Source organism: Pteropus alecto, unplaced genomic scaffold (assembly GCF_000325575.1).
Source record: "Pteropus alecto unplaced genomic scaffold, ASM32557v1 scaffold95, whole genome shotgun sequence".
NCBI classification, from domain to species: domain Eukaryota; kingdom Metazoa; phylum Chordata; class Mammalia; order Chiroptera; family Pteropodidae; genus Pteropus; species Pteropus alecto.
Window position 1 is genome coordinate 19323777 of NW_006441071.1, and position 25452 is coordinate 19349228.

The following is a 25452-nucleotide window of genomic DNA, read 5'->3' on the forward strand; positions in this document are numbered from 1 at the left end:
AAGAACCCCCTCCCAGCATGGTCTTCAGTTAAAATAGATGAAGATGTTAATAATTAGCTTTATCAATGGATATTCATTCATGCAGCATTAGTCTTCCATTCCAAACATATTTGACTGAATATTGATTATGTGGCTCAATATTCTTAGACAAATGATTCTGCTTTGGTGTATGATGAGTTCCACTGGATTAAAACTGCCTACTTGCCTCTTATAAATTGTAGCTTCCTATATGGTTTAAATATAACTTGTTTATGTGGTGACACGATGCTGGACAATTAAAGAACTGGGATTTAGTCCTGGCTCTACGACTTCCAAAGTTTAAGACTCTTGACTAATCAATCTTCTCAGCTTCCCCGATGCTCTGACTTCCCATGTGCAGAACTGAGTTGATGACACTCATCTTGGCTGATTAATAATGGGGATAATACCTACTCATGTTGAAGCGAGGATAAAATGAGTAAATGATGAAACTCCTGCTAGACTCCTTTAGTTTGTAAAGTATTATACAAGTATAAAGAAATAGCATTTTAACATTTTAAACACTATGTTAAAGTGAGATCTATTGAACTAAAAGATTTAGCGATGGCTTTTAAAAAATAGCAGGGGCAAGGACTTCTGTGTCCCTTGCCTCTTGAATAGTTTATGGATTAGAAGCAACACGCTGAGTAGAACTTTTGCTCACACCAGTTCTCCTTCTAAATAATCTGGCTTTGCTTTTGCTCTTGACTGAAGAACAAGGAACGGCTGAGATCTCGACCTAATCTTTCGAAGCTCTCTGTATTTTACTTGGCTCCTTTCCTCACCCTGAAGTTAAATGTAACTTCCAAAATTTCACTGCCCATCTTATGAAATTATTTTGTAAACAATAAGTAAGATCAAGTTTAGGTGGTTCATCTACATTTGTCTGTCTTAGCATCCAAAATGCTCAATGGTACCAGCATTTTTGCTTAGAGAATTCTCTGTAATGTCAAGAGCTCTCTCTCGGTCATCTTAGCCGGATGTCATTCATTGATTTCAGGAGAAAACCCAAGTCTGTGCTTTAGTTGCCTGCTCTGGACTTGGATTCCGACATTGAAAAGGTTTAACACATACGATCAGTGACATTCAATTGGAAAACAGACACAAAGCCATTCTCAAGGATTTCCTCCTTTATTTCTAAAATACTTTTTGACCACTGGAAAGGGGGTTGATCCTTCCCTTTTGTTTCTTTTAGTATGTTCACAGTGACATAGAAAAAGAGAGAGCACTGCACCCAGGGAGCTTTCTTTTCTTTTCTTTTTTTTCTTCCACTTGAAAGATTTCATTGTTCCACCTCCACAGTTGACTGCAGGCCCTGGAGAAAGCAGCAAAAAAGATCAAGAAAGAGAGAAGAATGATTACCGATGTATTTTCAGAGAGGCAGCCTCTGGCTAAAATAGAAATATATTGATTTGTGAAAGAGGATCCTTGTTACGTTTTAACTATCTAATGGGGCTGGCTTTATCATTTGTGCCTTTAGTACTGCTCGTACTTGATTTAATCAGGAACGAAGTCTTTAAGCTGACTTTATAAACCTCCAACACAATAGTTAGTTGTCAGCTGTGATTAGATTTAATTAGCGTTAAGTGGAAAAATATCAGCATTTTTTCCCCTCCTTTCCACCCTACCCTCTACCTTTTTATTTTTGAAACTTTTCCCCAGGGAGGTATTTTTGCTCCCTCCTTTCTTATTTCTTATTTCTAGAGAATAACAATGTAAATATACACATGGAAGGAAGGAAGAATATGTACCTCAGTTGTTTATTTTTTGTATTCTTAGATAAAACACTTGCAATCTGAGTTGTTTATTTTTTGTATTCTTAGATAAAACACATGCAATCTGAGGTGCTGGCTGCTTTTGTGTAGCTGTATATTGACAAGATCACTTAGATTAGGAATTTCCAAAGCGTAATTATCACTTTAAGTCTGCAAAGAGCCTTAGTTAGGAAGAAAAGCAAGTATTATAGAACCAGGGACGGTGGTGGTGATGGTGATGGTTGTGTAGTGCTCAGGAAAAGTTTTTAATGGATTAATTTGTTAGCATACTTTTGCTTGTACTACTGTGAAGTACAATAATTTATTAATTTAAATAAGACTGGCATCATCTCAAGACTCTGTAATTATACATATGGTAAAAATCCAAATTCAATGGTAAAAATCCAATTGAAAAATCATTGCTAAAGATGTTCTCAGAAGTTTCTGGATTGGGTAATTGGCTGTTCTGGGTGAGAGAAAAAAAACATGTGAGGAAGAGCAGTTTTGGAAGGAAAGGAGAGCAGATGTTTGGTGTTTGATAAGATGTATTTGAAATGTCCAAGGGCCGTTGGCTAGAGTTGTTCCATGGGAATTTGCTATTGAGAGGACAGTGTGGAATCCATCTCGGAGTCCCCAACACAGGATGGACAAGGCTCCGAGAAAGAATGAAATCATGTAGGAGAATAGATGACAAGGAAGAACCATGGGCCAAGTAGACTGCAGTACCATGGGAGCTTTGAAGTAAACATTTAAAAGTTCGCTTGGAACCAGTATCCACGCAGACAGTGCCAGCAGGAAGGGAACAGTGGTGTTCCCTGACAGGTGACTTTAAACACCCACCATTTCTCTTTGGGGGAAGTAATCATGAGACTTAGGACTTAAATGTAGCTCAATATGACCAGAAGTTTGGGGTCTAAGTTGAAGATAGAGTTAATAAGTGTACACATTGATTTATGCCCAATCAATTTTTTGTAGATGTTTTTCTAGCAAAAAGAAAATAAGAAAAAGTTAATAGGAGGATATAGAATCTGGTTCTAATTCCCCAGTTCCTTTTTAAGACATTTATTACATTATATTTTGACCTGTTTTTATAAATATACATGAACACACATCTCACAAGCCTTATATTTTGTGCAAAGTAAACATTACAATTTCTGACCTATTTCTGTGGTAGATATTTTTGATAATATTACACAAGAACTGAGTATTTACCAGTGCCCTTAGGCATCTTGGCAAAATAAATGGAAAGTGAGCTGCAAGGTTTGTTTCTTATTTATTTATTCAGTCTTTCTAGTATTTCAGTCACTTTTTTTTTTCCTCTCAATCTATTTTCTAGTTCCTGACCAATTACCAAATATGAGTCCTTGTGAATTCAATGGGTTATATAAATATAAAGAAATTTGATCTTGAGCTTACATGTTTTGGAAGAGACGAATGGTGATTTTATGTAAATGACATTGAAATCTCAACAAAACAAAACAAACAAAACAAAACAAAAAACAGTCTATTTCTAATTGAAAACCTCAAAGTAAAACATCTGTAATTTTTTAGGTAAAAAAATGTTAGTCTCAGGTGAGAGAATTCCTTCTTTGCACTTTGTTTGAAAAACAGAACAACTAGGGAAAAGGGGACATTTGGTCATTTCAGTAACTATCAAATGATCACAAATTTTTGTTGTTGTTGTTATTGTTTCTCCCCATTCCTGTATTCTGCAATTCCCAATAAGATTTCATGACTTGGCATCAATAATCTATATCATAGATGCTCAATTAATGTCCATTTAACTGATCCACTAGAGTAACCATGCTGTCCATTCCCTCAGTAAAACCTGCTGGACAATGCTCATCGCAAAAGAATACTGGCAGCCAGAAGGCTATTCCAGTACATCCATGTATTTCTGCCCCATCGGTTGAGTTTTATGTTTACCAAGAATCAGCTAATTTTGTTCCCAAATCTGTTTATGCCAATTGCATATTATTAAAGTTACATGATTTATTAAATAGTGTGAAAACCAAAGAGATATGAATATGAAAAGGAAGAGAATTGTTTCCACAAAAACTAAATTTTGAATGATATCTGTGAGGCAGGGAGGGAGTTATGTAATGTAATCAGACATTGTAAAATCTTAGAAAATACTCAAAAATATATAGAGAAGTAGATTTTCACGTTTCTTCAAAGCTAAACCTATCTTTTAATTCCACTTTAAAGAAACTGAAACTGGAGATTAAAAGATGATGCTTTATGCAAGAATGAACTCCAATCAGACTGTAAGAAAATGTTCTACCACAAAAGATTGATGAATGAATACACAGAGAAATTATTGAAGCAAATGTAAATTATTTAGATATGCATGTATCATTTCTTATCTTTCCTTTAACTCCTTTTTTGATTAACCCAGTAACTATCAATCCTGACTGTGTCCAATTAGAGGGTATTTATCAGGCCAGGTTAAAGTTTTCAAGTTTCCTTTGTTCTCTCAATATTAACAGGATGTACTATACTAATGAAGAGTGTGAGTAAGCTCCTGGAGAGCACTTATTTTTTTTTCAGACATTTGAGGTATAAATATTTATTTCGATACTAATTACATATTATACAGTATGTGTATCATCTTCTGGGTTTGAATCCTGCCTCCTGTTCTTACTAATTTGTTAATGTCTTCAAGGCATAGTTTCTACCTAGCAGAGATAGGATAGCAGAGACATTGCAATATAATATCCAAACTTACTGGGCTAAGAGGATTAACTCTGTGTACAGAAAGCACAGCATCAGGCAAATAATAGAAACTAAAAATATAATACTTATTGTTTCTTAAAGTAGGTTTCAAGTGTTTCTATATACCAATTGATTTTTAACGTAATGATGAACTCTGGAAGTTGTTGGGTGAAAAAGATTGAACATTATTCACCATTTCATGGGAGCTATGGCAAACCTGAGATAGCTGGGACCCTATAATTAGATGACATGGTGGCCAGAGGTCAAAACTGAGAGCAGCAAGTCAGAATCTTTGGTTAGGGGTCAGTGATCAAACTCAAGCAGAGATCAGAATTTGCAGTAGCTGCTTCCAAGTGAAGTGTTCCCTCTTTGTAAAGCACTGTTGTTGGAGGTAATGAGCTATGCACCCTGGTTACTGAAGGTCTGAGCTGTGTTTCTTCTCTTATCGTTTACTCTCAATGCAGCAGCTAGAGTGAGCCTTTTAAAGCCTAAATGAGATCCTGCCACTCCTGTGCTGAAAACCATAAAAAGGCTGCTCATTTCACTACGAGTAAAAGCCCAAGTTCTTATAGTAAATGGCCTGCAAGGCTTTACAATGATCTGGGCCCTCAGTGACTTCTCTGCTCTCATTTCTAATTATTCCTCTCATTCACTTTCCTCCAGCTACCACTGGCCTCCTTGATATTCTTTTTTTAAAAAGTCCAGCACTCTCCTGTGCTATGACCTTTGTTGTTCCCTCCACCGGAATGCTGCTGGCCCTGCTTCCTCACTCCCTTCAGGTCTTTGCTCAAGTCTTACTTTTCCAATGAAGCTGACCTTGACCACCTCTCACGACCCACATTTTCCTTTCCCCATCTTACTTTCCCTTTTATATTATAGAACTTAGTTATGTTTATTTTTTTCTTGTCTGTCTCTCTTTGCTAGAATGTAAGTTCTGCTAGGGCAGGGTTCTTTATGTGTAGTTTTGTTTACTTTTGTATTGCGAGTGCTTAAAACAGTGCTTGGACCATAGTCTGACTCGTTAAATGTTGGTTCAATGAATGAATGAACAAATGAATGGAAGAACCAGGACAGGCCTGAAAATAGCCCAGGGTAGTCTTTGCCAAGGGCAAAGCAAATGACGAAAGTCTCAATCTCTGGGGATTTCTTGAGGAGAGCAATGATCTTTTTAGACTGGAATGGCTCTCTTGACTTTAGCTTGCAAATCTCCATTTTTCCTAAGTCCCACTACTTTCTTGATTTTATTTCCTTAACTTCAGGTTTAGTCAGGCAAAGAAAGTCAGAGAACTGTGGCTAAGACCCAGATGATCCAGATAATAAAGATATCTTTGCTTCAGTTTTGTGACATAAGGGCAAATAGCCATTAAGGCCTTTTTTCAGTTTTCCTTCATTACTTGTCTCTAGTTTGGTTTAATGATTGCTTAATGATTCAACAGTTATGACCTTTCTTTTTAATTCTTGCAGTTTCTGACCCTCTCATATTGCATCTGTTTTTGGTATTCAAGATTTATAAATTCTTTTTCTTCTTTTTTCACCTAATTGCAGTTTAAATGCTTCCATTTTCATAACTCTCTTTATGGATGAAATAATAACTATGCCACAATAATAATTATACTATAATAATAATTTCTAAATTCTTTAGCTCTATTGAGCATGTATTATCTGCCAAGTTCTAATCTGAGAGATTCAGATATATTTACACTAATCATTACACTAGCCTTACAGGGGGCATTTTGAATTCAGGAATTTTATGCTGCGCTTTTCAGCATGTATGTTTTCTTTTGACTAGCCCCATCAGAATCACCAGAAGTTCTTGGCAACAGATTTCTGAACCCCATCTAGAAAACCTATAGACAGCTGGTATTTTAACTAACTTCCAAGGTGAAACCTCTAGACACTCAAGTTTGAGAACCGCTGTGTGGGTGTTGAGGTAGAATCTATCTTAGAGTATACTGAGGAGTGAGCTCTAAGTTGCCAGTAGCACACTGCACTCATCACTAGGCATCTTTTGACTTATTATAAGGGAAGTTAACCTTCTTCCTTGCAAACCATACTTCGCTTTTCCTGTGCTTGAGGCATATGACATATATACTATCACACAAACAAAAACATATAAGATCCATCTTGAAGTGTCCAGCCAGTAGATATTATTCACGGAGACCTTTGTTCTTTCACTGGCCAGATTATGCCTTTTGATTCTATGTGAAATTCTATTTTGTAAGGAATGAGGGACTAAGTCATTTGAATATGCATCAAGAAAACGATTAGCTTTCCCTAATTTTCTTATTCATTCAAGTAAAAGAAAAGAGCAAGATTCAAAAGATAGCTATGTAAAATTGCCCAGACTCATATCACTATAGTCAAATCAGATAGGGCGAGGCAAGCAATTGTCTAGACATGAAGTTGGCAATCTATGGTCCACAAGCCAAATCCTTCCTGCTACCTATTTTTGTAAGTACGACTTTATGGAATCACAGCCATGTACATTCTTTTACCTACTGTCTATGGCTGCTTTCAAGCAACAGTGGCAGAGCTGAGTAATTGCAGCAACAACTTACAGGTATGAGCAATAAAGCCTGGTCTTTTACAGAAAAAGCTCTGCTCTCTGGTCTAGATTTTTCAGAGAGTATTCATTTTGGTTCTAAATTATTCAAGTTTTTATATGGAATTTGAAAGTGGTAAGATAATAGAATCACAATAAATCTCTGGAAAATAAAGTGATTTTTTTTTTTTTTTTGGTTAAACTCTCCACAAAAAAAGAAATAAATTCAGCAGCCCAAAGTCACTAAAAATGTTAAGCAATTGTTAACCTATAACCCCACCTCCAGAATTACTCTGTGAGTCATAAAACATACTCTGTAGGGAGAGAGGAGCTAAGTCTTCATGGAGAGACATTCATTTCAGAGTTGAGGACTTACTCACCAGGGTCTGAATAAGATCATTTCTTGGTAAGTGGAAAAAGTTTACAACTTATGGCTTTACATTAAAATTTAGAGGAAGGAAATTAAGATTTACTGATATTTAATAGACAAATGGCACTCATTCCTGTACAAATGGATCATCAGACAGGTATTTGAGGTTCCTTAAGGAAAAGAGTAGAAATTACCCAAACCCAAAGGATTGACTGTGGAGTTCTCTCTTGCTTAATATCAGTGTATTGACACACACTGAGGTTTGCATGTACTTGGTCAAGTGAGTTTAGGAGTTTCATTATCTACCTCACAGAATGGATGAATAGATAAAAATTTTCCTGCAAAAATATCTGATTTTGAAGATAATAATTTATACACTGCTTAATAGTGGGGGAAAATGGGAGAGCTTACATTTCTCTTAATCGTATAACCCCAGTTCTTCGGCAGCAAAACAGGTAAAAAAATGAATGTAAATTCTAGTGAATTTTTAAGTGATCAAGAGAATATATGCTATATGGATTTACTTCTTCTATCATTATAGACCTAGTTGAATACTGTGTCAAATTTAAACAAAGCTTTTGCATAATTGGTGGAGTGAATTAAAAAATGAGTACCATGATTTAGTAGGCAAGATAATAAGGTCCTTTTTCTTTTCACATCCTTATTACTAGGAATTAACTTTTCAGCTATGGCAATCATTAAAATCAAGTACAGAAAGAATGAACATAAAGTTAACATGAATGTTAAGCCAAGATTTCAAAAAATAATCAACTATATTAAATCATATTATTTATACAAATTTTAATATCAATTTTAAAGTGAAAATAAAAAGATTTAATAAATTAATAAATAAAATAAAAATAAAATAAAACAATATTTATGTCATCTTTATCTCATCCTTTTATAATTTCTATTTTGTGTGTATTTTACAATGTATATAATATGTTAGTACAATAGTACATGCATATAATCTTTATATATTTATAAATTTAGTGTATATATGTATACACAGATTGAAGAGATATGCTTAAATTTTGTTTTCTTCATAGATACACGGTAATTAAAAAGCTTAGAAGCCACTGATCTAGACAATGATGTATGGGTTCAGCCTTCCTATGGGAGTAGTTCAGGTTTTGTCTCTGCCTGAGATTTCTTTTGACTGAACTTCCTCCAGCCTGCTAAAGGATTGGTACAGTGACATGAATTGCAATAACTCTTCCTATACAAAGGCATGTACCTTTGTATAAATATTTATTCCATGTTGCCACATACTTGTTTGTATATTTTATATTTGTCCCCCATGGTATTGTTTATCACCAGTTCTGGCTCTTTAAATACTAAGGATATTACCGATTAAATTTGTTTTTTCTTGTGCAGTAGTCCTCTCTTATCTGAGGGGGATACGTTCCAAGACTCCCAGTGGATGCCTGAAATCACAGATAGTAATTTCACTGAACTTTATATGTACAATGTTTTTTCCTATACATACCTATGAGAAAGGAAGATATTAACAACAATAATAATTAATAAAATAGAACAGTTATAACAATAGATTATAATAAGAATTATGTGAATGTGGCGTCTCTCTTAAAATATCTTATTGTACTGTACTCACCCTTCTTGTGATGATGTGAGATAATAAAACGCCTAAGTGAAGAGATGAAGTAGGAGAATGATGTAGGCATTTTGATATAGTGTTAGGCTACTACTGACTTTCTGATGATACATCAGAAGAGGAATAATCTGCTTTGGGTGATCTAGTGTATTGAACCATGAGGCTATCGATGGTTGGATGTCAGAAGATGTTGTCGATGGATAAGGGGGGACTACTATATCTTTCATAGGCAGTTAGCTGACACCCCTGTTGCTGTTTGCTTTTGTTCCCAAAGACATTATTGAATTATCATAGATTTTATTTAATCTGATTGCTTCTCATATAAATAATGGGAATTGGCAGACTTTGGGTGTGTTTGAGGATGATACAGTTTTCCTGGAGTCGAGGCTTTTGATGATATTGACTTTGTGTACTTTCTGTCAAAACAATACATCGCTTTCCTTAGGAAAAAAAATCTGCCCCAATGACTTAAATTTATTTTTTGAGATACAAAGAACCCACTTTCATACCGCAAATTGTGCTAAATGAGATACCTCTTTTATATCTTTTCTGACCAAAACAGACTATAATGTCACGTTTCAGTGTCATGTTCATTCAAAATTTTTCCCATTTGGGAACAACCATTATTTCTAACTACTGACATTGATCCAAGCATTCTTTAACTCTTCTTTATTAAATCGCAGTATTTATTCTATTGAGCAAGTTAGTATGTTGACTCCAGTAGGTCTCTTTTTCTTCTGTCAATTTTAGCCTAACTTCACAAGTTCTGCCTTTTGTATTTGTCCATGAAGAAAACCTCAGAACTTGATGGTTACTACTAGACTGGTCTGAAAGTCTGGTCTCTCATTTGCTTCTTCTACATTCTGGAAGCTAGTTGTAATTGCAAATATCACAGCTTTTATGGGTTTCCACAGATGTCAGAATGCCCTCCGTTACGTCCCAGCCTAATTCTTATTCCCAGCAGCTCTGTAGTGCCAGTCATAATTAAAATTCATGAAAACAGACTGGCATTTTAGACATGGATGGAAACAATTTGTGGGGGAGGCATAAAATAGCAGGGGTATACTTCTCATGTTTATAGTCTATGATCCTGTAAGGATTCCACTTTTTAGTGAAACCAGTTTGAATTCCATATATTCTCAGTTTGAATATTTTAGGGAGGAATTCACAGTAACTACCTTTGATGAGGACTGAGCTCTAGTCTCACGGCTAAAGAAGTTTATTTCTCCTCTAAGCAAATGGCTAATCATGCCAAGTCTATATTAATAGCTTGAGGGGATTTAGAATAAAAAAAGAAAATTAAAATTTTGAAATGTAGTTTAAGAAACAAGAAATCATTAATTGGTGTTTTAGTAAAGTATTTTTCTATAGATTTGTAACATGTGTACAACACTCATTATGCTAGCCAGTAAAATTTACCCAAATCACACTTTTTAAAATACATATATTTTATGTCCTTAAACCAGCCATTTATTTATTCTTATGATGTGTCAGGCATGTACTAAGCCCTTGACATAAATCATCTTAGCAGTTCTTAATACATATTTTTTATCCTTATACATCTGAAGGATATGCCACATTCTCATTAGAAATAGCACCTCCTAAACAGTGATGTAATGACCTATTCTCCTTAATTTAGAGAGAGCAGGTTGGGGGGAAGCATGAGAATTTTTTGAAGAAACTAGAATTTAAGCCTAAACCTGGTTTCAGAGCTTGTATTCTAAGCCACCATACTCTAAACCTCCCATATTTTTGATCTTTCATTGCCTGTTACAGACTAAATGTTTTTGTCCTTCCAAAATTCATGTTGAATTCTAACCCTGATTGTGATGGTATTAGAGGTGGAGCCTTTAGGAGGTGATTAGGTCATGAGTGTGAAGCCCTTACGAATGGAAGTAGTGCCCTTGTAAAAGAGACCTCAGAGAGATTTCTCGTCTCTTCTGTGTGAGGGCACACAGCTAGAAGATGACTGCCTATGAAGCAGGAAGAATATCCTCGCCAGATACTAAATGTGCTGATGCCTTGGACTTCTCATCCTCAGAGCTGTGAGAAGGAAATTTCTGTTGCTTATCAATCACCCAGTTTATGATATTTTTTGTGACAGCATCCTGAACAGACTAAGCACTTCCCAAGCCCTTCTCTTGATCATCTGTGATCTCTAGGGCCCTAAGCCACGAAACATACTCTGTCAGAATTCCATTCTCAAGTGCCTTCACTGTCTAGGCTCTGCTGGAACCACCAGTTTTCTGCTGGAACCACCAGTTTTCTGCTTCACTTCTGGTCCTCTGCTTCAGGCACTAGCAGTGCATCAGCATATACAGTTTTCTGCCGAGCAGTATGGGCCTTTAAAAAGGGTGGCACCAAAGGATAACACAACTTGCTTTCTGATTATTCAGAACTCTTTGCTCAGGCCCCAAGACTACCAACAAATGCTCTCCCACAAAGTCCTTCACCCAACTAAAGCATGTCGAGGCATCTTCCTGTCTCAAAATGACAATCACTATCCGCACCCCCCCCTTTTTTTGAATTCTAGAATCTTCTCAGGGTGTTGGCTCCTTTCTTTCTTTATCTTCATAAAATATAAATGGTATCTTTTCTTCTTTTTTCCAATAATGAAGTTTAAAGAACCATTAAGAAGGACTTGGGGCTCAGAATCACCAGAACCTGTCTACTGCCCTTTCTTGGGGATGAGAGGTAGAATATCTCTTATTTCTTCTTGACAATTTGCCCACTCCATGGATAGGAGACTCTTTAATGTAGAATAAAAATTTCAGTGTAAGTTAAATTATCAAGCGCAGGTCAGTCTGCTATATCCAAAATGTATAGAACAAGAATACATGCTTTTGTAATTTCTCTCTTGTATAACAAAACATGTTTTCTCTTTAGTTATGACCTTAAACATAAAAATCTATGTCATAATATTTTAACTTTTATAATTAATTTTTAGCTATTGCAAAAAAATGTCCTGGTAGATAATCGAGAGAAGAAACACTGCCAAGCTTGCTGCCAAGGGTCTCACAGAGAGAGGACTGAAGAAGCCAAAGTCACAGGGATCTGCTGAAAACAAGCAGCCTCTTATGGTTCCCCAATACTCTCACTGCGATGGTTTGGCAGTAACTTCTCAGGACCAGTGTGCAGGGAAGGGAGGTAGAGAAGTCTCCCTGCAGTGTTATACTTGGCTATGATTGCTCCATATCATTTTATGACTGATAACTCAATGAGACTGCTTGCATTATATTAATAGGCATAGCTGCTCATAAAAACAGATCCATAGTACAGAGGATCTAGGCCAGGAGAAATCATTAAACTCAGTTATACACTGTGTCCAGAACTATCCTGATGATTATTTAGGTAATGATATTGAGATCAAACCACTGACCCATTGTCCCCTGTCTTAAGATGAGTTCCTCGTTTTGTCTGTTTGTTAGTTTTGTTTTGTTTTTTCCTTTGGGAGAATGTACTTGGGGCCTTGCCTTCCAAGTAATCTCAGGATGGTTGAATAATGGTGAAACTCATTAGAGTTTGGGATTTGAATATTTACTTTCCCTGGGGACTCCTAGGCCTCTAGACAAATGAATTTATTCCCTACTTATCATTCTTTGAGTTGAACATACAAAGATGATATGCGTGTGGGGTACTCTTTCAAGCCACAAACATAACCTGCTCTGTAATAATACCTTCCCACACTTTTATCTTGCTTTGGCATGGTATGCTTCAAGTCCTAATCCTGTTCCCCTAACACTAAAATTAAGTGGTCTGCTTATTTTTAAGGCATTTGAAACTCATAAAAGCATCTGTGTGTCACACGGACTGGCCCAACACAAAGCTCTTAATCTAAAGTTGACTCTTTAAAAAATCCATAGCTCAAAATTTGACCTCGTCACCTCAGGAAATTAGGCTTAAAACCTGTCTCTACAGAGTTCCATGTCCTTTAAAAATAAATAAGCTTTTTGAAATTTGACTTAGGTATCAGAGACATTATTTGCTCACCGAAACAACTCAAAACATCTTCCTATTTTTTTTTGAAACTCCAGTTTTTTCTTTCTCAATATTGTTTTTATTAAAAACTTGTTTTGGAAGGAACTCAATGTGAATAATAACATGGGTGTGGGCCTCCACATACCAAGGCCTCAAGGAATTTACTTACAGCATATTTAAGTCTCAGTTGAGGCCTCTGAATTCCACTCAGTACAGGTGGTAATGTGTGCAGAGCACATGTGATTGGTACAGGAGTAAGAGGTTCAGTCTTGAGTTAGGAAGGGAGGAAGAGAGAATATAAACAACCTAGAAACCTGTTTGGATCATGACAGGTGGCTGTTGATTAGGACAGGCATATAACCCACCTGGGTGCCTTAGTGGAAATGTCATGCCTTATTTTAGAAGGAAATTAAATTCAGCAAGAGGAGATACACTGTAGGAACTAAATAAAATTCGAATAACATATTTTAAGTGTGCCATTTACCAACAAGATCTATTTTCAATATTGCTTTTGACAAAGATTACAATAAAAATAAAGCATGATAGCAAAATGGTAAGTCAGTGAAAATAAATTTATAAAAAACATACAAAATGTGATGAGGGATCGTGTGAAATACTACCATTCCTCCAAATTCTATGAAATGCTAGTCTTTTAAGAGATTATGCAATAATAACTTTTAAAATTTAATCAGGTGCAGGCAAATCTATAGAGACAGAAAGCAGACCAGTGGTTGCCTGGGGCTGGCATTGGGGATTGACTGTAAACTGGCACAAACGATCTTAGGGTAATGAAAATGTTCCCAAACTGGATTGTGGTGATGGTTGTGCAACTGTATAAATTTAATTGAGATCATTGAACTGCATATTTATGATGGGCGAATTTTATGGAATACAAATTACCTTATAAAGTTAAAAAAAAAAACCAGGTGCAGCTTCATGACATTGGATTTGGCAATGATTTCTTGGATATGACACCAAAAGCACAGGCAGTAACAAGAAAAAGATAAGTTAGATTACATCAAAATTAAAAACTACATCAAAGGACACAATCAACAGAATGAAAAAGAAGCCCACAGAATAGGAGAAAACATTTAAACATAATATATCTGATAAGGGATTAATGCCAGAATATATAAAGGACCTTTAAAGCTCAACAACAAAACACCCTGATTAAAAAATGGGCCAAAGTCTTGAATAGAAATTTCTCCAAAAAATATACATGTGTCCAATAAGAACATGAAAAGATGCTCAACATTACTAATCATCAGAGAAATGAGATAACCATATCTCTAACTAGCATGAGATACCACCTCACACCCTTTAGAATAGATACTATCAAAAAAAAAAGAAAAAGGTAAATAATGTGTTGGCAAGGATATGAAGAAATTGGAACCTTTGTGCATTGTTGGTGGTAATGTCAAATATTGCAGCTTCTTTGTAAAACAGTATGAGGTTCCTTAAAAAGTTAAAAATTGAATTACCGTATGATCCGATAATTCCATTTAGGAGTATATACCCAAAAGAATTGAAAGCAGGGGCTTGAAGAGATATTTGTACAACCATGTTGACAGCAACATTAACAACCAAAAGGTGGAAGTAATCAACTGTTTATTGACAGATGGGTGAATAAACAAAATGTGGTATATACGTACAATGGAATATTATTCAACCTTAAAAAGGAAGGAAATTTTGACAAGTGCTACAATATATGTGAACCTTAAGGATATTATGTTAAGTAAAATAAGCCAGTCACAAAATAACAAATCCTATATGATTCCACCTACATAAAGTTCTTAGAATAGTAAAATTTATAGACACAGAAAATAAAACAATGGTTTCCAGGTGCTGGAAGTGTGGGGTTAGAATGAGAAGTTATTGTTTAATAGTTACAAAGTTTCAATCTTGCAAGATGAAAAGAATTCTGGAGATGAGCGTTGGTGGTAGTTATACAACAATGTGAATGTACTTAATACCACTTATCTGTATACTTAAAAAGGTTAAGGTGGTAAAGTTTATGCTACGTGCATTTTGCCACGATTAAAAATTTAAAAAGATTTAAACAAATTTAACCAGATGTGCTTATCTATTTTAAAAATGAAAAAGCTGGTTTTATCTAATCCAGTCCTATGGAGTAGATAATACTATGTCATCAATAAATAGTTATGACTGTAAATGTATCCAAGATTGTGATGATCAATTCTGATTTTGCCCCTGCTATTCCTTTGGATATTTCATCAGTTATCATGGAATTAAATCTCACTTTTGTGTGGATAATCTCACCCAGACCAATTTCACAAATTCTGGTTCTGCAGCTTTAACTTCTTGATGGTATTTCCACTAGAGCATAACCAAATTGTCCCAGACTTGTCATGGGTATATGAAAATTCATATTTGTCTGTAAACAATGTCTGCCTCTTGAATTCCCCATTATTTTCCAGTGATCCCAGTCATTCTCCTAGTTATAATGGCTTATATCTGTGGAATCATTTTGGACCTTCCCTATTTCTCAGTGACACTCATTAGTTTTTCTGCTCCCATTCTTTTCTGTTCCTAAACATACTGTACAACATTGACAGGTAAGTTTATATCTTAAAACATACAGACCATCCACAGTTAATACTGACTACCCAAATTAATCTCTGACTATTACCAAGATTAATTCTCTACTTCTCCCAGTGTGGTCTACTTAATGTCCACATTGTTATTTTCATGTGTTTTTCTAGATACTGTGATCTTTTCTCTTCCTGTTAATGATCTCTTCCCATCAAACTCCCCTCGACCAGGAACCTTACCTGATTGCTTCAGCCTGTGGTCATTTCAACCTATCTCTGAAAGGCTGCCTTGATACTTCCTATTAGTCCTATGTCACACCTTGAGTGTGGGCCCTATGAGCCATTAGCACCAGACAAGAACAACAAGAACAAACCCAGGTTAGGTCTGGTGTCAAATGACAGGAGAGTGTTGAAGGGAGGCCATGAGTTGAGATGGCGAAAAAAGAACAGTGGAGAAGAGCAGAAAGACTAAGGCCATGGAATAGCCTAAAGTTCAAAATATTGTAGAGATTTTTAATTTGAAGTTTGAGTATTCTCTTCCTGTAGTAGAAGAAAAATGCAGTGTTCAAAGGGTATTTGCCTCATACAAAGAGAACTTAGGGTTTTGTGAGGCAGGAGAAACACAATAGATGATTTCTTGTTTAGATCCTACACTAACTTGGTTGCTTCATCTTTGGAGGGCTCAAGTTTCTATATCTGTAAAGTGGAGTTATTTAACCACAAACTCTTAAAAATGTAGTTAAACTCTAAAATTCTCTAAAATCATCTGGTTGAGAAAGATGATTTTAGAGAGTAGGTTCTGCCGTAGGTTTCAGAGTCATAGCTATAAAAGAAAACAATTCAGAAGCAAAATTATCTCTTCCCAACTGTTGTTCCTCTTTAGCTCAACCTCTAGCACAGCCTGAATGACTTTCTGTTCTGACTTCTGTCATTTGCTGGCAAGTCTTATGTCCTCGTTTACTACTAGAGTTAAAATTCTTTGAGGAACTGATTCAGCTATCCAGACATCTTCCTTTCCTTTTCATCTCTTCTGCCTCCCCGCTCAGACATATTCTCCTTGAACATAGTAAGAACTAACAAGCTTTATTTACAAGTGAATAGAAATAACCAACTTTAAGAACTCAAGAATTTCTTCTGAAGGGTATTTATTGACCTCCTGGAAAGTTGTTTCTGTCACCTACATTCTAACAAACTGAAACTGCTTTTGTCTTAAAATTTTTATTTTTAAATTTCTGCTATTATACTTAACTCTTTACAAGTGTTTTGTCTTTTAATCTCACAACAAGCCTGAAAAGGACATATTAATATCATTTTCCAGATAGGGAAACAAAGGTTCAGAGGAGTTAAAGGGTTCAACCAAGAACATTCATCTTCTAAAGGGGCAGAATCAGAATTCGATTCCAAGTCTTTTCAGATTCTAACACCCACCTTCATGGAGTAGAGATACTTAGATATTTAGATACCCAAATTCTTTAAATAGAGCTAGGAATTGCCTCACAATTGAAGAGGCAGAATGGTTTATGGGTATCCATAGAAGAACAACCACGATGGTAAATCTGGAAACAAAAGTTCCTCCTCCCGATTTAGTCTAAATAGAGTCTCTGATTTTAAGCAGCTATTTTGTAATATATGGCATTGAAGTCTAGCCTTGAGTTTTAATCATGGTGCTCCACAGGTTCACCAGGAGTTTGTAAACACAATTACACTGCTCCTAAGCAACAGATCTTTTTTAAGTGAGAAAAAAAGGAAAACATTTTTAATATAAAGATCTAGGAAAGAAACTGATTGACCTGATCCCATTAGAACGATTTGGAAAGGAAATAATAGACTTTTGCTTTCAGCTTATTCTGAATAAGCAACTACGTATTTTCAAACTGCATCCCATAATGACTCCCAATTCTCAGAACACTGAAAATCCTTTCAACAATTTCCACAGAAAAATGAGGTCTGCCATTTGTGAGGGGAGGAAAAAAATATCAGCATTGTATATTGACTATTCAAGTCTGTAATGAACATTTTATGGGATGTCTCTTGTGTGTATATTACACTCTCAAGCTATAATGAATATATATTTGAACATTAGATTTGTCTTTTTTTCAAAGAACAATTTTCAGTAGATATTTGTGTTTAATTTAAAATCAGAACAGAACTTAGTTGTCTGCCCTTGGAGGTCATTTCGCCTTAAGAATCCCTTCTTTATCTTTTCATTTAGTAAGGGCTTTATTGATTATTGAATCCTTCTTTTAGCTTGACAATTTTAGTATGACATATAATGTGGAAGTTTTAATATGATATGTAATACAGAAGTCAAATCATCCACTCTTCGTTTTACACTTTAAAAAAATTATTGTGGAATAATATACATCTAGAAGTTTGTCATCATAGACACACCTAGCAATTTTCTGCTGCTGACTAACTGCCTGCCTCACACAGGTGAGGACACTGACCTCTTTCAGTGTTATTTTGAGCTCTCTGACTCAAACTCACTGACTCTAGTAATTATAGAGAATAAACAAAATTTTAGATGAGAGAACATTAATTCTTTACTTTTTGTTGAATTTGTGCCATTTTTTTTGGTCTGTACATATATAGTTTTATTTATATATAAAATGTATAATTTTATTTATATGTAAATGAAATGTTTAGTCTTCAAACAGAATTTTCTTATTGGAGTTCATAGTTCACTAAATGAATGAGAACCTCTTTTAAAAATCTATGTCCTTATTGTGTACATATGTTCAGTAGGTTTCTATAAATTATAATAAAATCTTTTTAATGGCATATAACTACAAAATAATAAATTGATAAATCTATGAAAGGACTATTACACAATCTCAAGCTATTTCAAAGGGTGATTGAAGTTTGACTAATTTAACTCCCCAAATCCATCACTTTTGAGGCCGAAGAATCTTTGTGAGTGAGTAGGTCAGCATACGAGTGTGCCCATGTGTGCCTACATTTGCAGAAGATGACACTATAACCACAGATCACAAACTGGTAATTATTATCACAGAAGTGTTTTGATTTCCTATCATGGTATTTTGAAAATTTGAATTTGTTGCAATATTTATAAATCAGCAAATATCAATGAAAGCAGATTTCTGGAATTTCTTAAAAATGAGAAAATGCAGCAATATCAAACCTACAATCTCTCATGGCAAAAATTGGCTGGAGTTAGGGAGAGACTGCATGAGTAACTGGGGCCCATACTTTCCATTCTTCTTCCCCCTCCTTACTATGCATTACCTACTTGGGCCCTCTGGGTCTTGGGGTCTGAGGCTCTTGTTTTGAAGAAAATTCTCTAAGACTTCTAGATTGGATTAGTCATGACTTTGTGGATGGTGACTCAGAGTAAAGAAGTCTCAGGCTGCTCAACAGCCAGGTGTAACTGAAGGCCACCTGTTTCGGAGCTCCAATAGCCCAGCTCCTTGGGACTCATGGGGGATAAAGAGTCATACTGGACGAAGCAAGAACATCTTCACAAATTCTTTCATAGGTGGGAAGGAGGGAATTTTTCAAATTTCAATCATTTTTTGAAGTAACTTGAAATTCTGACAGTGCTTTCATTTATTAATTTATTGTTTCATAGCTATTTTCCAGTAAAAATATTTTCTTATAATATATAGAGACCCTCTGAATATAGGCACAATAAGGACATAGATTTTAAACAAAGTTTTCATTTATTTACATAAAACCAATGGCCTCGATAGGGAACACAGCCCTTGTTTTCTTTTCTATGCTTACCTCGGGGAGGGAAGTTTCTGACTATAAATTTACCCTCAGAACACACTTGTTATTAATATAAGGATATATGATTATAATAGTGCATGTAAACCAGCAGGCTTGACTTACATGAAGTGGAACAAAATGGAAGGGGAGATTTGACAATTATCCTGGCAATTACCTTGATAGAAACAGATCTCTTTCTGTTTTATGATGGATATTTTGGTTTTAAATTAGTTCCATTACTATAAGGTCCAAATTAATTAACCAGGTAATTTTGTAAACTGGCAAATTCTTCTTCAGGATTAAATAGGTATTCTCTGCTTATTCCTTTATTGCTACGTAGCTTTTAGATGGATTAATTTTAGAAAGCTCAGCAAACAAATTTCCTTACTGACAGTACTATAAACTTGACTTCAGATCGGTAAGGGATGTCGCCACTTCCCAAAACTGTAACCCTGTGTTTGAGCCACTCTTCTCACGCCTGGGAGAGTGTAAGTGTGTGAGAGAAGGGAAGTCAGGCATGGAGACATGAGCAGCTATGAAGGTGACCTCAAATAGCAACAAAATGTACAAATAAAGGCGCTTTCTCTCTCTCTCTCTCTCTCTCTCTCATAATCAAGGTAACATTGGTTGATAACATTATATAAATTTCAGGTGTACAACCTTATAATTCAATTATCTATGGCGTATTCACCATAATTCTAATTCCCATCTGTCACTATACATTTGATCCCCTTTACTCATTTCACCCTACCCCCTTTTTCTCTGGCAACCATCATTCTGTGGTTTGTGTCTGTGAGTTTGTTTCAGTTTTATTTTGTTTTATTTGTTTGTTTCTTTTTGTTTAATATTCCCTACTGCCTTCTGCCTTGGTTTGGGTTCAAAATTTCTTGGTTAGGGAGGATGACTTTTAGGAGGTGCCAATCCCACTTGCAGATATTGTTGCTCTAATTCTGCCTAAGTTGTAGTTTCTGGCCTTGGGTCATGACCCCAAACAGGAAGTGCCTCTGAATTCCTCCAAACATGGTATGTGGATGAAGGGGCAGAGTTTAGTACATAAATACCCAGCTGCCAGCTTTTTATGTTTATAAGGGATCAAGAATAGGTCACTTAGGGTCGAGAATATATCCATTCTTCTCCCTCCAAAGAAGCAAATAGTGTTGTCTTACACTCTAGGTGAAATACAGACCAACTCCCGAGCTATATTAGGTTTAGGGTTTTTCTTTGATGCTACCCATGTGCTCTCTATAACTGTTATGGGCCTTAAAGAATTGCATGAATAAAGTGACTTAAATATAATTTGTATTTGTCTGATAAGAGTTTTGGGTGAAAATTTAAAGCCCAAACATTGAGGAATGAAGAGGAATGAAAATATTTTATTTGTTTTTGAGGTGCAACTAATATTTGAGTATAAATTAGAGCTTAAGTAGAATGGTAAAATACACAAAACAGGGCTGTAATGTATCTGAAAGGTCATGTCCAGCCCCCTTCCTGAGGATGCATGAATCATCAGCCCACTCTGATTTCTTCTCTTTGAACTGCTTCATTTTTTTTCTTCAGGTTTTCACTGCTTCAGGAAACCACAGTTTTAAACTGAAAAAAAATTTGCAGCAGCACCATACAAGAAGAGAGCTTTTTCTGCCCGCTTGTCAGTGAAGTAGTAACGGTATCTAGTATGTAAGAGACTTTGCCCTATAAGAAAATGCTGTTCTCAGTTGGCTATCAAGAAATTTTAAAAACAGGCCTATATCTGTGATTTTTGAACTTTCACCTCTCAGGTTTCCTATCTATTTAGGAATGCTAATTATGTTCCTCTGGTGAGTAGACTTGGAAACACAGAAAAATGCTTTCTGTTCAACATTATCATTACCATTAATTTGAGTAAGTGTTGATCAGTATAAATTATTGATGTGAGCACTGGGGAGCCACCTCCCTAGCTGCAAGGCAATCTGTTAAAGATTTGCTATCATGCTAGTGAATGGGGTTGGTGTGGAGAAGAAGTATATTTTATGAGTCATATGGCTTTAGGAGCATTAGTCCTCATGCTTGCCTTTTGAAATGAACTCTTAGCAAAATGCACTGTAAATTAAAACTCTGGAAACCCCAATTCACTAACAGCATAAATCACAATAATGAAAAAATAAAAGCCTGGTGATATGCCAAAGATTATCATCAAATAGGAGATTAGAAATGGTCCTTAAGGCAGAGAAGGACTTAAACTGTAGAAAAATAAGCTGGCTCATGCCTTATTTCTTACAAATGTGTTTATTTGTGACAGCTTTTCTGGTGGGCAGGAGAAAGTGAGAAAAAAAGAGGCTGAACAGAGAGTGATGTGCTTTTGGCTATATTTATTGGTCATTGAATCTTGTAGTTGTTTATAGGCAAGGTCTAGCTTCCAGGGGCAGCCAGTAGTTACCCTATTTCAAATTGTTCACAATAAGTAGACGTAATTATTCTAACTGCTTTATATGTGTTAATGCTTGCATCAAATTGGAGAGGTAGGCACTATCATTAATCTCATTCTACAGTTGGGGAAACTGAGGCATCATGAGGTTAAGTGCCATGCACAAGGTCACACAACTAGCAGTTCAAAGAGCCAAGAATTAAACCCAGGCAATTGAGTTCTAGACACTGCACTATTACTCATTGTGCTAAGTGACTTCTCAAAAAATTAATTCTATATTTTTTACAAAGTCTGGTCTGAAATTCACTTGCATTAGACTCTCCTAGAGTGCTTCTAAAAGTTTCCTAGGCTAGTATATCAGAATCTCTGAGAGTTGGGCCTAAGAATAAGTGTTTAAAATTTTTCTTTTGCACACTAAAGTTTGAGAATCACTGATCTGGGGACTGGGGATGGAGAATAACTCCTTTTTGTCTTCAGGGCCCAGAAAGACACGCTATATACTCTCCAGATTTTGTATGTAAGATCATGTCATCTGCAAGTAGAGATAATTTCACTTCTTCTTTTCCAATCTAGATGCCTTTTACTTCTTTTTTTTTCCCTAATTTAAAAAAACAAAAAACAAAAAAACAAAAAACCTTCAATACAATGTAGAATAGACATGGCTAGCGTGGACATCCTCTTCTTATTTCTAGCTCTCCAGATCTTGAAGGGAAGAATTGATAGATTGATGCTAATATACTGGAAATTCATTATTGAAAGCTGAAGTTTGTATCTTCTATTCCTGAACTGGATTCCATCAAGAGAAGCTTAAACAGCAGAAGTACCAAATGTACCTCTATTTCATTCCCGGAATGGGAGTGTGGTCTTCCCATTATGGTCCCAGGCAACAGATCCAGACACATAGAGATTCTTAGTAAACATCTAATGAGTATGAATGAAGGTCTTGAACTATTGCCCTTCGAACTCAGAGTGAGGACTAGGTATGTCAGTGGTCTCCCCTTGTGGAGATCTGTAGGAGTTAAATAAAGAACATTTTCAAATTATACATGATTAAATCTCATATCTGCTGGTAAGCATGTCTGGGGATTGGACCTAGAATATGCTTTTTTTTTTTTTTTTTTAATATAGCTCCTGAACCATTATAATCCACCCTCTAGTTAAGAAAAACTGCAATGTAGAAGCTAACCTTTAGAGATAATCTAATGTCACCTGATTCCTGTGAAGGTCCCCACTAATAGCACTGTCATAGATAAAGAAATAAAGGGGCTGTTCCACTTACTATGGCTATGTAAGTTACCTCAAAACTAAATGATATAAATCAACCCTAAATGATGCTCACAGATTCTGTGAGTCATGAAACAAGCCTTGGAGTGGATCATTTACTCTGAACTATGACATCTGGGACCTTGGGCGGAAGACTTAAAAGCCAGGGGCTGGGATTAACTGAGATTTATTCACCAACATATCTTGTGGTTGATGCTGGTTGTTGACTGAGACCTTAGCTCAGACTGTCAGCTAAAACACCTCTATGTGGCCTCTGCATGGATTCTGGGATTCCTCACAACAACATGACTGAGTTCCAAGGGCAAGAATTCCAACAGGGCAGAGGCTTTATTGCCTTCTCTGACCTAGACTGAGAAATCACACTGAATTACTTTTGTTGCTGGCTACTTATTAGAAGCAAGTCATTAAAGTGGACCATATTCAAAAGAGAAGAATTAAACTTCATTCTTTGTGGGAAAAGTGTCGAAGAATTTGTAGATGTATTTTAAAACTATTAAGGTGCTATGGAAAAAATATAATAATAATAATAACTTACATGTCAGATTCTCTTCTAAATAGTCTATGTAAATTTTCCCAGTCCTCCCACAACTCTATAAAACAGACTATATTATAATCTCTATGTTGAAGATAAGGAATCTAAGATTGCATAACTTTCCTAAAGCATAACTTGCTAGAAAGTTATTAAACTTTTAAAACCCAGCCTGGCTCCAGAAATATTTTTCTGTTCACTATTGAATACTAATGCTAGAACTGAGGGGACATTGGATCTAGTCCAAAGTACTAATTTGGGGAGGAATCTATTATGTGGTAATGGTTTTCCATGCCCAAAGCCCCATTCTGAAGAAAGATGACTACTGAACTTTTTCTATCTTATCCTGATTAACCATGGAAGGGTATCTCCCTGCGGTCATTATATGTAAGAACTCTAAAGTCTGGTGGGAGAGCTGCAATTACTAAGTGAATCCATCAGTTCTTCCTCCCCGGAGCTTGAATGTAAGTCTATCTAAGGATAGCGAACTGCCCGGAGAGGGGCAGAAAGCAGGAGACACAGAGAAAATAAGTCAGAAAGCCTCCACAGGAAGCGGAAGCCCTGGGAAGCAGAATTAAGAAGCACAGAGGAGAAGAGAGATTTATGTGTTCCTACGAAGAACAGTAAAAGCAAAGGCGGAGAGTAGTTACGGCCCATAATAGCAAAAGACTAGAGCAGGGAGACAGATACTTATGTCTAAGGAGTGTTTGCCAGAGCGAAAGTAGTGACTGGGCATGTACAACTGACCCTCGAACAATGTAGGGGGTTAGGAGTGTTGCACAATCGAAAATCGCGTGTAATTATTGACTCCCCGGAAAAAACCATAGCTGGCCATTCACACTGTCAGATTCAACCAAATGTGGATGGAAAACTATCTTCTATCTGCGGCTGGGAAACCAAGGTTGGGAATGCGAAAATACTGTATTCGATCCGCAGGAGATTTAATCTACAAATATGGAATCTGCTTATGCAAAGCCGAAGGATACAAAGAGCCGACCTCATTTATCGAAAAAAAAAAAAAAAAAATTCCGTGTGTAAGCGAATCGGTACAATTCAAAGCCAAGGGTCAACTGTATTTACTAGTGAGAGCTACTCATGTACCTGCAATATTCAGCGCTGGGCGAAATTGGTGCTACTACAGACGATCCCCACCTTGTGCATCCTTAAAGCAAATCCTCACTGTCTGAGGTAATGTGAGCTTTTCTCTTTCTGTTTTTGTTCCTTATACTTGAAATGCCCTCACCCACTGACTGTGCCACTAATGAGTCATGTGGCCTGGGACAGGTCACTTCCCTGTTTGCCTCAGTTTTCTTGTCTTAAGATGTGAGTTGGACTAGATGAGTGCTAAATTCATTTCTGACTCCAAGGTTTGTTACAACTGTGGTATGGAGGGGTTGGTTACAGTCTAATCGCAAAGTCATGGCCATCCTCCCACCCTCTTTATTCTCAGCCCCTTCTCCAACCAGACTTATTTAAACTTGAGACTTCAAGTTTAAGGAATTCGACTGTGGTGCCAGCTTGCAAATTATCTGTGCTGCCTCCTGGCAGCCCCCACACAGGCTTCCCTGGGTTTGTGTGGTGTTTTCTGTTGAGCCAGCAGGTGAGTGATGTGTTGACCCTGTCTTCTCTCATTTCACAGGTGGCCTTGTTTGTTAGAGAGAGATGAAAATAAACTATAGGAAGTTGCAAACAAGCTTATGGGAATTGAGGTAAAATGTGGAAAGGATGCTGGGTTTGGTGTGGTCAGAGGTGACTGTAACTACCATCTAGGAAGGAAATGAGAAGGGATGGTTTTACAGATTCTACTTAAAATTCTGTTTCATCTCGAGCAGGATTTACAGTGGGACAGACCAACATTTGCATTTCAGAGAAATGGGGGTGAGGGGAGACATGGAAGTTTGGACCTGGAAGGGCCCACATGGACTCTTGTGCTAACCTCTGTCCCCTTACACGGTTCCATCCACC

General features: G+C 36.3%; 1 protein-coding gene across 3 annotated transcripts in view; it reads left to right on the forward strand.

The window, feature by feature from the left end:
- Nucleotides 1-7353: 7353 nt before the first annotated feature.
- The window catches only part of TMC1 (transmembrane channel like 1), a 254955-nt gene continuing 236856 nt past the window's right edge, over nt 7354-25452 (forward strand). For 2 of the 3 annotated variants that reach the window (XM_006918441.3, XM_025051461.1), the window contains exon 1: nt 7356-7435. The gene's annotated coding sequence lies outside the window, so the exon portion shown is untranslated. Of the gene's footprint in view, nt 7436-25452 lie in introns of all 3 variants that reach the window. The other variant, XM_025051460.1, reaches the window with a different exon arrangement.